Here is an 11297-nt window from a genome sequence, read left to right on the forward strand (position 1 = left end):
ACATCGAGAGGCTTTATGGGTAATAGAAAGAAGAGAACGAGCGCAATGCCCTCCTGACAGGAGCGAGATTAGACGCCGTCCATCAAGCGAGAGGAAATGATTGGTCTGCCGTCACTTACCTGGATTTATTACCCGGGTGTGAAGGAGACGGCGAGGGCGCCTCGGATCTGACGCGGTGACGGACGGGGGGGCAAAACGAAGCCTCCGGATGTGGGACAGTGGTCCAGTAATAGCACTGCTGACTCACAGCAACAAGGTCCTGGGTTCGATTCCCCTTGCCTGGCGGTCCGAGTCCTCTCTGTGTAGAGTTTGCATGTTCTCCCTCTGCGTCCTTGTATGTTTCCCCCGGGTGCTCCGGTTTCCTCCTACAAGTACAAAGACAGTCAAGCCATAAGTGTGTGTGTGTGTGTGTGTGTTTCCTGCTGTTTGCCTAATGAATAGGACCCACAGCAACCCTGACCAGGATGAAGCGGTGGTAAAACCGACAATGAATGAATGATTCAGTATGTTTGGCATGTTCTTTGCACACGTCAGCCCGGATTTCCTACTTGTACTCTGGTTTCCTCCCAAACCTCAAATAGGTTGGATTGGCTGTGGATTGGCGGTGGATTGGCTGGACGGCATGACGCCGCCCCCTAGGCACGGCGGAGTAAATAAATGGGCGAGTTCGCTTTGCGCTTTATTGTATTACTGAATACATTTCCCAGAATCCTTTGCGCCGCTTTGTTTATCCTTCTCAACATGGTGGCATTAAGGATCACACATTTTGGGCAAAAGTATTGGGACGCCCCTTCTAATTACATGAATTTATGTGTAATAAATCAGTGATATAAAGGAAATGACATGCATCCAAGTTTGCAGCAACAGTTTAGGGAAGGACCTTTCATGTTCCGGCATGAGGTGTCCAGTGAATTGGACCCACCGCAACCCTGACCGGGATGAAGCGGTGATAAAACAGACAATGACTGACTGAATAAGTGAATGCATTATTCAGTACGTGACTGCCTGTGATGGGTTTGGCATGTTCCCTCCACACGTCAGCCTGGTTTCCTCCCAAACCTCAAATACATGCGGAGGGTGGATTGGCTGGACGGCGTGGCTGAGTATATAAATGAGCAATTTCCCAGAATCCTTTGCACCGCTGTGTTTATCCTTCTCAACATGGTGGCATCTACGGTCACACATTTTGGATTTAGACACACCCACTGCCATCTCATGGCATAAGTTTAGGGACGGCCCTTTTATGTCCAAGTTACATCTGACGTGTTACTGAACTCCTTAGGGATGAATTAGAACGTCGACTGTGAGCCAGGCTTACTTTAACACCGATACAAAGGCTCATTTATATAAAACTGGCACAGATTTACACAGACGCACTTCAAAATCATGCACACGGCTTCGTGATCAGGTGACCGTATGCACTACATGGCCAAAAGTATTGGGACGCCCCTCCTTACAACTTTACAGCAACAGTTTAGGGAAGGTCCTTTCCTGTTCCAGCATGACTGTGCCCCTGTGTGTGACCTCAGTCCCACCCAACAGCTCTGGAATGAACCAGAACATCAACACCTGATGACTGAACGGGCACAAATTCCCACAGACATACTTTAAAGTCTTAAGACATTTACATTTTCAGCATTTAGCCGACGCTTTTATCCAGAGCGACAGCATATTGTCTAAGCAATTGAGGGTTTAGGGCCTTGCTCAAGGGCCCAACAGTGGCAACCTGGCAGTGGTGGGGCTTGAACCAGCAACCTTTGGATTACTAGTCCAGTACCTTAACCGCTAGGCCACAACTGTCAAAACTGATGAGAAGCCTTCGCTTTATTTTAATAGCATTCGTTCGGGTGTCCGAATACTTTTGGCCTCACACAATCACACCCACAGACTCACGGAGTGAGAGGCGGTTTCATCAGACTGGCACCGCGTGGGCGCGCGCCCCCTTTGAAGTGCGTCCGTCTCTCGGCCTCGCCGGGCGCTCGCGGCAGAAACCTCTCACTCCGCCGGATCCGCTCGCCTTTGAAGTCAGACTCGATGAGATTGAGCGCGGCGCTCGAGTCCGTCCGTCACAGTCCAGGAAATTTCATCTGAAGCTGCTCTGCTTTCCTCGGAGAGAGAAATAGTGGCGCACAAAAGTAAAGTACCCCCCCCCCCCCCCAAATAAAACCCCTGACTGTTCTGCACTGACAGAAATAAACCTGTATAAGTAAGTAAGAAGGTTATTCAACACCTATATCCCCCCTACATTAACATTTTCAGCATTTAGGACACGCTTTTATCCAAAGTGACTTACAGTACTGTGACAGTATATTATCTAAGCAATTAAGGGTTAAGGGCCTTGCTCAAGGGCCCAACAGTGGCAACCTGGCACAGGTGGGGCTTGAACTAGCAACCTTTTGATTACTAGTCCAGTACCCTAACCACTAGGCTATTGAGCTGTACCACAACAACTCTTCTCAGAAGGCTTCTCACGAGACTATGAAGTACGTCTGTGGGAATTTGTGCCCACCGAGTCAAAGCGCTGATGAAAAGCTTAACCTCAGACACCATACAAACGCGGTCATGTTTTGTTTTTTTAGACTGAACGGACACAAATTCCCACAGACGTAATGTAATATATAATGTTTATAATGTTTATAATCTGCTAACAGGGTCAGTATTTCTAATTACCCGCTCCAGTTTTTTTGCCAGGCGGCACAGAAGGGCCTGGGTTCGACTCCCTGGGTGAAGCTTTGGCGACTCCTGGTGGAGCTGAAAGGGAACTGCGCCAGATTTTCCCTAATACTTCAACCAGTAGATTTTTACTATTGCTAATGCCAAGTTCACACTACACGACTTTCCAAGTTGTTCAGGTCGCTGTACAGTTCACACCACACGACAGGATCTCTTCACACTACACCATCTATCACCAACTGGAATCGCAGGCGAGCTTCTCTGGTCTCTAAACTACGTTTTGTCACGAAAACACACGTGAGAAGTGACGAGGGGTTTAATGACACCACGTCCAAAAACACACGTCAACAAGTAGCGAGCGATCAAAGATAGTGCGCTGATGTGCAGCGTAAAATCAAAGAGGAAAAATAAATGAATCTGAGTGGATTTGGCAACGCGAGCAGCATGGATTGTTCTGCAGTGAGTTGGAGGTTAATAAATATTTATTGCAATGCAGCATGGGTATTATGGTTTGTATAGAACGATAAGGTCAGAAATACTGTAAAATGTGTGTGTGCTGATGTATTCTGATATAAACTATATTACGCCCCGTCCCACCTGTTTACACTCCTCCCCGCGTTTCCCCTCACACCGTATCTTACGTTCTCATTGGCTGTTCGACACAGCACTCATTGCCAGTCGGGTGACTCAGATCCAGATATTTGACAAGCTAGATATCTCTCTTGGTCGAGCCAATCAGATCGAGTTGTTGGATAGTTCACACATAGCGAGAGATCGAGAGCCGAGTTTCGATTGCCGGGCGAACGCCGAGTTGCTCCTGAGCCGGCAAATCTAGCGCCGACCAGCCGCCGAGCATTCAGAGGCATAATCAGACACGCCTGCTTCCAATTTGCTCCTCATCTCTCGGCCATTATACGCCCCGGGTTTATCTTTGTTATCTGTGTGTTACCAGTTGATGTTATCTGTTGACCCCTCCACTACAGAGAGCAGCTCTTCTAGTGTTTTCCCTGGTCGTCAAGCCCCTTCCCCTCCTGGTTCCCTCGCTGCTCTCCTTATAATCCCTGACCTGAGACTATCTGTTTTGTTGTCCTTAATAAACACGTCAAACTCGCCCCTGTGTCTGTTGTGTGGTGTTAGTAACACTGGGGTCCTTTCTGTGTGGAGTTTTGCATGTTCTCCATGTCCTGCATCCGTGTGGGTTTCCTCCAACAGTCCAAACATATGCAGTCAGGATAACAGTAGATAGTCAAATATTACGTACATTCATTCAGTGTCTGTTTTACCCCAGATTTATCCTGGTCAGGGTCGCGGTGGGTCCGGTCCATTGGGCGAAAGGCTGGAGACACACAGGACAGGTCGCCAGTCCATCACCGGGCACACACACACACACACACACACACACACAAACACACAGTTAGTTGTCCTGACTGCACGTCTTTGTACTGTGGGAGGAAACCAGAGCACCTGTAGGAAAACCACACAGACACGGGGAGAACATGCAAACTCCACACAGAAAGGACCCGGACCGCTTCACCTGGGAATCGAACCCAGAACCTATTCGCTGTGAGGCAACAGTGCTACCCACTGTAATGTAATGGTGACAAATTCCACTGAAACAGTACAAACTTTATTACGCGTCTGACTGCCGTATAAGGAAAACGTGCTCTGGCGTCGGCGCTCACGCGGTAACGATCCATCCGAACCCAAATGCCAGGCGTAAGGGCTCCGGGCGCTCGCTAATTCCTCTCGTTATGTTGCCGGTGTGCTTAAAGGTCAGAGTGATTTTATGAATGATCTGCCATTTTGGTTACGGCGGCGCCTGATTGGACGACCATCAGTTACCGCCCGCTTCCGCCCGCTCGGGTCATTATTTAGGAAAACGGGGGTGTCACGAGGGTTCGACCCCTGTCTGATGGAATCGGTCACGGCACATGTTCTAATTAATCACTCGAACAGACCTTAATATCAAGTTCAGGCACATAATAAGTTTAGGGACGGACCTTTCATGTTCAAAAAAACGTAATTTAATACATCTGATGTGTTACTGAACTCTGTAGGGAATTCCAATCCCGATACCGACTGTGTACACTTCACAGGGTTAAGAGTGCAGTGAGTTCTTTATCTTTATCACTGTTGATCAGTAACTGTGAGGATTTGACGTGGCGCACCGGTGCGATCTCAGTATGTTCTGGCGCTCCCGACATTCAGCCGCTATCTCATCCCTCAGCTCCGCCATTAACGTCGGCGGTCATGTATAACAGCGCCGTTCCCGCGCCCTGAACAAATTCTTCATGCCATCGTGATGAATGGAGCTGGCATTTTGCCAGCCGCGTGCCCACCGCGAGCTGGTGCTTCGTCTGACTTTAACCCCTTACACCCCAAACAAGAGGAACAACAACAATTCTTATATTTCTTTTATATAACTAGAGGAATAGGGGTCGCCACTCACGCCCACAGCTGTACCCCTCATGCCCGCCTTCCTAATTCTCTCTAATTAACCAAGCTATAAGCTGCACAAGTGTTTTTATCTCCATATTAATTCAGTTTACAAACACTTTCCTCAGCCAGAACCTCGATTTGCTGGAGCAGCTTGTTTGTTTAGACGCACCCTTAAATAGATACGCACTTTCCTTACATCTGAGTGGTGCAGCAACCAGCCGGGCGCCTACACAGACAATAATTATCTAGTCTGAGGAAGGGAGGGTCATAGGGGTTCCTCATAACTGCTGCAATTACAGCCTCTGCTGGCTGATCGATGGTACTGCACAGAGACGAGGGATAACGGAGATCAGTGCGAGACTCTCCGTGCGCGATACGGATCTCCGTATGAACCCGCCTGGTGCAGGTGAAAAGAAGCGATCTGTACGACACACGTGTCGGAGGTTTTATCATAAAAATATAAGGTTAAATTAATTATTAGAATAATGACCTTTAAATGACCTTGATTTGGGGAGGGGAAATGTGGGGTGAGTCTCTACACTTATTTCAACAGGATGAAACATTCTTCCGGCTTTTATCTGGTCTCAGACCTCTTCAGTCCGAGAAGAAAGGATGCGAGGCGATGGATAATTTGGGGATACTGCTCTGCTCAGCTGAAATTAGCCCTGCGGTGATTATACTCGCATTAAAAAGTGATAACACTCGCGCCCGTCCCAATAATGCGCTCATCATAGCGCAGAAAAAACAACAAACCCTCCTACTGAACAGCACCGAGAATGCCACGTCCATATAATTAAAGCACAGCGCTAATTAATCAGGGTGGATGTTTACAGGGTCCGGCTGAATTATTTAAAACACTATCGATCAGCCAATTATTAAATACACTGTGTGGCCAAAAGTATTCGGACACCTGACCGTGACCTTGTCGGATGTCCCAAAATGGAATTAAAATAAAGTGACCTCGTCTAAAAAGAGCTTCCCACAAGACTTTGAAGTATGTCTGTGGGAATTTGTGCCCATTAAGTCAAAAGAGCATTTGTATGGCTGGGAACTGATGCTGATGCTCCAGGTCAGGGGTCTGTGCAGGACACTGGAGTTTCTTAGCCCTTAAACTGAGCTTTTCTTCATGTCTTTATAGATTTGCTTTGTGCACAGGAAAGGTCCTTCCCTAAACTGTTGCTGCAAAGTTAGAATCATATTATAGGTGATTTACTACATCTGTTAGCAACTGTTGTGTCTGAAACAAGTGATAAAAAAAATTAAAAGGGTCGTCCCAATACTTTTGTCCATATAGTGTACATTGTTTTACAGGTAAAGTTCTTTCATAAATGTACCTGAAACTCTGCCGGGTCAAAAATATGTGGACACCCCTTCAAATCATTGAGTTTGATTGTTTCAGCCACATATTTAGATAACAGGTGAACATAATCTTTAATATATATATTTAATATTAATACATATATAATATATATAATTAATGTCGCCCATGTGTGTGCTGGATCTTAAGGACCTGGGTTTGATTGTGTTCTGCTATCTGTTGGTAGTTTGGCATGTTCTTGGTAGTTGGTCAGGGTCTTGGTGGGTCCAGTGCCAAACAGAAACACAGCGTACAAAACTGGAATATAAAGCTATTAAATATCTATCTATATATCTAGCTACCAATCAATAAAGCAATAAACCACTCAATCTGTCTGTCTGTCTATCTATCTACCGATCAATCAATAAATTACTCTATCTGTCTGTCTGTCTGTCTGTCTGTCTGTCTATCTATCTATAATCAATCAATCAATCAATATCTATCTATCTATCTATCTATCTATCTATCTATCTATCTATCTATCTATCTAATCAATCAATATCTGTCTGTCTGTCTGTCTGTCTGTCTGTCTGTCTGTCTGTCTGTCTATCTATCGGTAGTTTGGCATGTTCTCACTACGTACAGGCAGGTTTCCTTCATCTTCATGCAATGGGTCCCCCTCCCTACACACACACACACACACACACACACACAGGAGTGACTGGGTAAGTGTGTGATGCCCTATGATGGATTGGCAACCTGTACAAGGTATATTCCAGCTTTGTCACTGGACCCACCGAGACCCCGACCAAAATAAAGCAGTTGAGGCAATTAAAAAAGAAAAGACGTGTTTCAAATATTGTAAATAGAAGTGGTAGAGGTGTGTGTGTGTGTGTGTGTGTTTCCAGTGAATCAGACCTGAATGACACACCAGAACCGAACCAAACGGGTTAAAAGTAAACACACCTCTTACCTCCAAGGTTCGTCCTGGAGCTCCATGAGCTCACTTCACGTCCAGTAATCCAAAACTGGCATAATATCCATCAATTAATCTAAATAAGATCAGAAAATACGAGCTGGAGAACTTAATCAAATGGTTTCTAGTTCAAACACCGCAAATCCATATCGGTACCGGCTCCGGTTAGCACAACCACTCACATCCAGCACCAGGTGCTGATAATAACAATGCTAACGAACAGGGTGGCGCCAGATTAACATAAACAGAAAACAAAGTACACAAGAAACATCAGTGATGTGCAAATATTTATTAATAATAATCACACTTATTTTACTCAGTAATTCATAATTCACAATTTTCCCCCTCAATGCTATTATTTGCACTTCTGTTAGATGCTAACTGCGTTTTGTTGTCTTGTACTGTTACTGAGCAATAATAGTAAAGTTAAATCAATCAATATCTATCTATCTATCTATCTATCTATCTATCTATCTATCTATCTATCTATCTATCTATCTATCTATCTATCTATCCCACTCAAAAACCATAAACAATAATATGGTGTTACTTTCTCCACCTTCTGAAAAGGTTTTTAACAATATTTTGGAGTGTGTCCGTGAAATGATGCCCATACAGTTAGAACCGCATTGTTGGGTCAGGCACTGATAAAGAACAAGAAGACCAGTCTACCAGCCGACATTCCAATTCATCCCAACTGTATAAAGCAGAGTTGAGGTCCGTGCAGACCGCTGGAATTCCTTTAAACGAATCTTAATGGACTCTGCTTTGTGTATCTGCCAATGTGCCAAATCTGAATGAAATTCCTAACAGGGTGTAATACAGGGCATCAGAACATCAGCAGCGTGGCAGCAGATGGAGAAGATTTAACTATGTGGAAATAACCGCCAGCAGACGGATTCTCCTGGATTCTCCTTCCTTCTGCTCGTCGGGTGCTGCCAGCTCACCCCAGTCGCCTGGTTCTTCTCATTAGTGCTTCACTAACCTCAGGAACAGAGCCCAGATTAAAGGCTGAGTTGAACATCCATCTGTAAACGTCTGTCTAAACGTACATGCTGCTTATGCTTGTGCTCCTTCTGAATGTGACAAACAAAAAAAAATGCTTTTTTATTTTTTGAACAGGCATGTGAGGAAAAACAAACAGTCAGATTAGGGTGGCACAGAGGGCAGCAAGTGCTGCACAGCTCCAGAGACCTGGGGATTCGGCTGTTGGAACTATGTGTATGGAGTATGAAATCCATGTCTGTGTAGGTACTCAGTTTTCCTTTACCAGGTGGATGAATACACTAAATGACCCCTAGTGGATTAATACATGAATGGCATGGGTGAGAGTGTGTTGCTCTGCCAAGGGTGTGTTCTTGTGCCGAGTGTTTCCACAACCCTGATCAGGATGAAGCAGTTACTGAAGATAAAATAAATGTTGATGAATAAATACATTATAGAGGCGTGGTTTATGTACCTGTTAGTCCCAATGAAAGAGGCGTGGCTTATGTACCTGTTAGTCCCAATGAAAGAGGCGTGGCTTATGTACATGTTAGTCCCAATGAAAGAGGCGTGGCTTATGTACCTGTTAGTCCCAATGAAAGAGGCGTGGACTGTATACCTGCCAGTACCTCTAAAGAAGACGTGGCCTTTTACCTCTCAGTACCACTGAAGGAGGTGTGGCCTTTTACTTGTCAGTACCACTGAAGGAAGTGTGGCCTTTTACCTGTTAGTCCCATTATAGTCCCATTATATTTTTCAGTACTGAAAGTGGTATGGACTTTTTACCTGAAGTACCTCTGAAGGAGGTGTAGTCTTTGTACATGCTAGTCCCACTTACAGTGGCCTAGCGTCTCAGTCCCAATGAAAGAGGCAAGGTCTCTGTACCTGTCAGTCCCATTAATAGTGTTGTGGCCTATTACCCGTTAGACTCATTAAAATAGACGTAGTTTCTGCACCTGTCAGTCCTTTTAAAGGAGGCGTGGCCTTTTACCTGTCAGTACCACTAAAGGAGGCGTGGCCTTTTACCTGTCAGTCCCATTGAAGGAGGTGTGTGCTTTTACCTGTCAGTACCTCTAAATGAGGTGTGGCCTTTTTACATGCTAGTCCTACTGAAAGAGGTGTGGTTGATGAACCTGTTAGTCCTTTTGAAGGAGGTGTGGCCTATGTACCAGTTAGTCATTAATAGTGTTGTGGCCTATGTACCTGTTAGACTCATAAAAAGAGGTGTGGCCTCTGTACCTGTTAGTCCCATTAATAGAGGTGTGGTCTCCGTACCCGTCTGTCCTTTTGAAGGAGGTGTGGCCTTTTTACCTGTCAGTACGACTGAAAGAGGCGTGGTCCTGTATCTGTGGTTTTCTATTCACTACTGAATCCTTGCATTGCAGTGAAGCAGCAGTAAATCATGTACTACACTGCACACATAAATATATACTGTGTGTATAAAATCCTGAAGAGCCAAATTAAATCGTTTCATCGTAATAAACAAACAAAACAACAAACAAAACATTCGGCAAGGCCACATTTGGCTTTCCATGTGAACAGATTACTGTTTGGATTCGTGTCTTTCACTACAGAGAGCGACACCACATAATGTTCCCCGAAATTGCTCTTCTGTCTCTTCCCTTTCATTCGCACAACAACCTGGAGAGAAAATAACCGTGTTCAACCGAGCGTAATAGAGACGGTACAGAGACGGCGGGGGTGAGCGAGGATCACTCACAGAGAGGAGAGAGAGAGATATGTGCATTATGCATCCCGTCACTGTTGATTATTCGCCGAGAGGAAAGCCTGTCACCCGAACACGCTGGTATAAACATGCCCAAATTGTACATCGTTCATCTTCAGTGACCACTTCATCTGATCAGGGTCACAGGGAGTCGCCGGGAAGCTCTGGGCGCGAGGCAGTGCGACACCCAGGACCGAGCGGCACACATTTAATCACTGACTTACATCCAAGTGCAATTTACAAGACCCAATCAACCGTGTTCATGTTTTGGCAAAGGTTTCAGCCCAGGTATCTGAGTAAACCAAGGGTTGTGCAGCACCCACACTACCTGCATGAACACCGGTTGCCTGATGCGGTCACGTTGCATCGGAAAACGTTGGGCGCGAAGTGGGAACACTCTGACAAAGTGTCAATCCATCGTAGGGCTTCGGTCAGGGGGCCCAGACATGGCCGATCACGTCTGTGTAGATGTGGGAAACCGTTTCCCACCATTCTCTTCTCCACCGTGACACCTGCTCTTTCTCTTTCAGAATATTGTAGTAAAATAAACTGCTGCCGGAGAATAATTAGCTTTAGCTACTAACGCAGCACTCATTAGCCGTATTTCATTATTATATTCTCTGGGGAAAGAAAGAAAAAAAACGTAATTATGCCAAAGAAAACGAGACACACGACGTACAACCTCATCAATTAACACGCAGTTCTGCACAACCATTTGGAGACGTGTAATTAACGCAATTGATGTGCAGTCTGCACAAAAGGCGTGATGAATCTGAAGCACCCTAAGAACGGGTCACATGACTGAACTAAGCTATGCTAATCACCGGAGTCTAATCTGAAGATAAAGGAAGAAAGATTCATTCAGGTTATCGAGAATAAAGGCATCAGAATATCTCACGGAGGAAGACGATCATCACTGAGCGAGTGGACGAGACAGCCAGAACAGAAAAGGAGCCACTGAACCACGTTAAGTCCCACGTGGCAAAACTGAAGCCAGGTTTATCCGGTCCATCCTGATGCCAACACATTTGTGGGAAACAGTCATAACATTTTTGACTTCTGTACAAAGGACATGGACACGGTGGCTTAGTGGGTAGCACTGTCGCCTCACAGCAAGAAGGTCCTGGGTTCGGTCCCCAGGTGGTGCGGTCCGGGTCCTTTCTGTGTGGAGTTTTGCATGTTTTTCACATGTCTGCGTGGGT

This window comes from Trichomycterus rosablanca, chromosome 23, assembly GCF_030014385.1.
Source record: "Trichomycterus rosablanca isolate fTriRos1 chromosome 23, fTriRos1.hap1, whole genome shotgun sequence".
In the NCBI taxonomy this organism is placed as follows: Eukaryota; Metazoa; Chordata; class Actinopteri; order Siluriformes; family Trichomycteridae; genus Trichomycterus; species Trichomycterus rosablanca.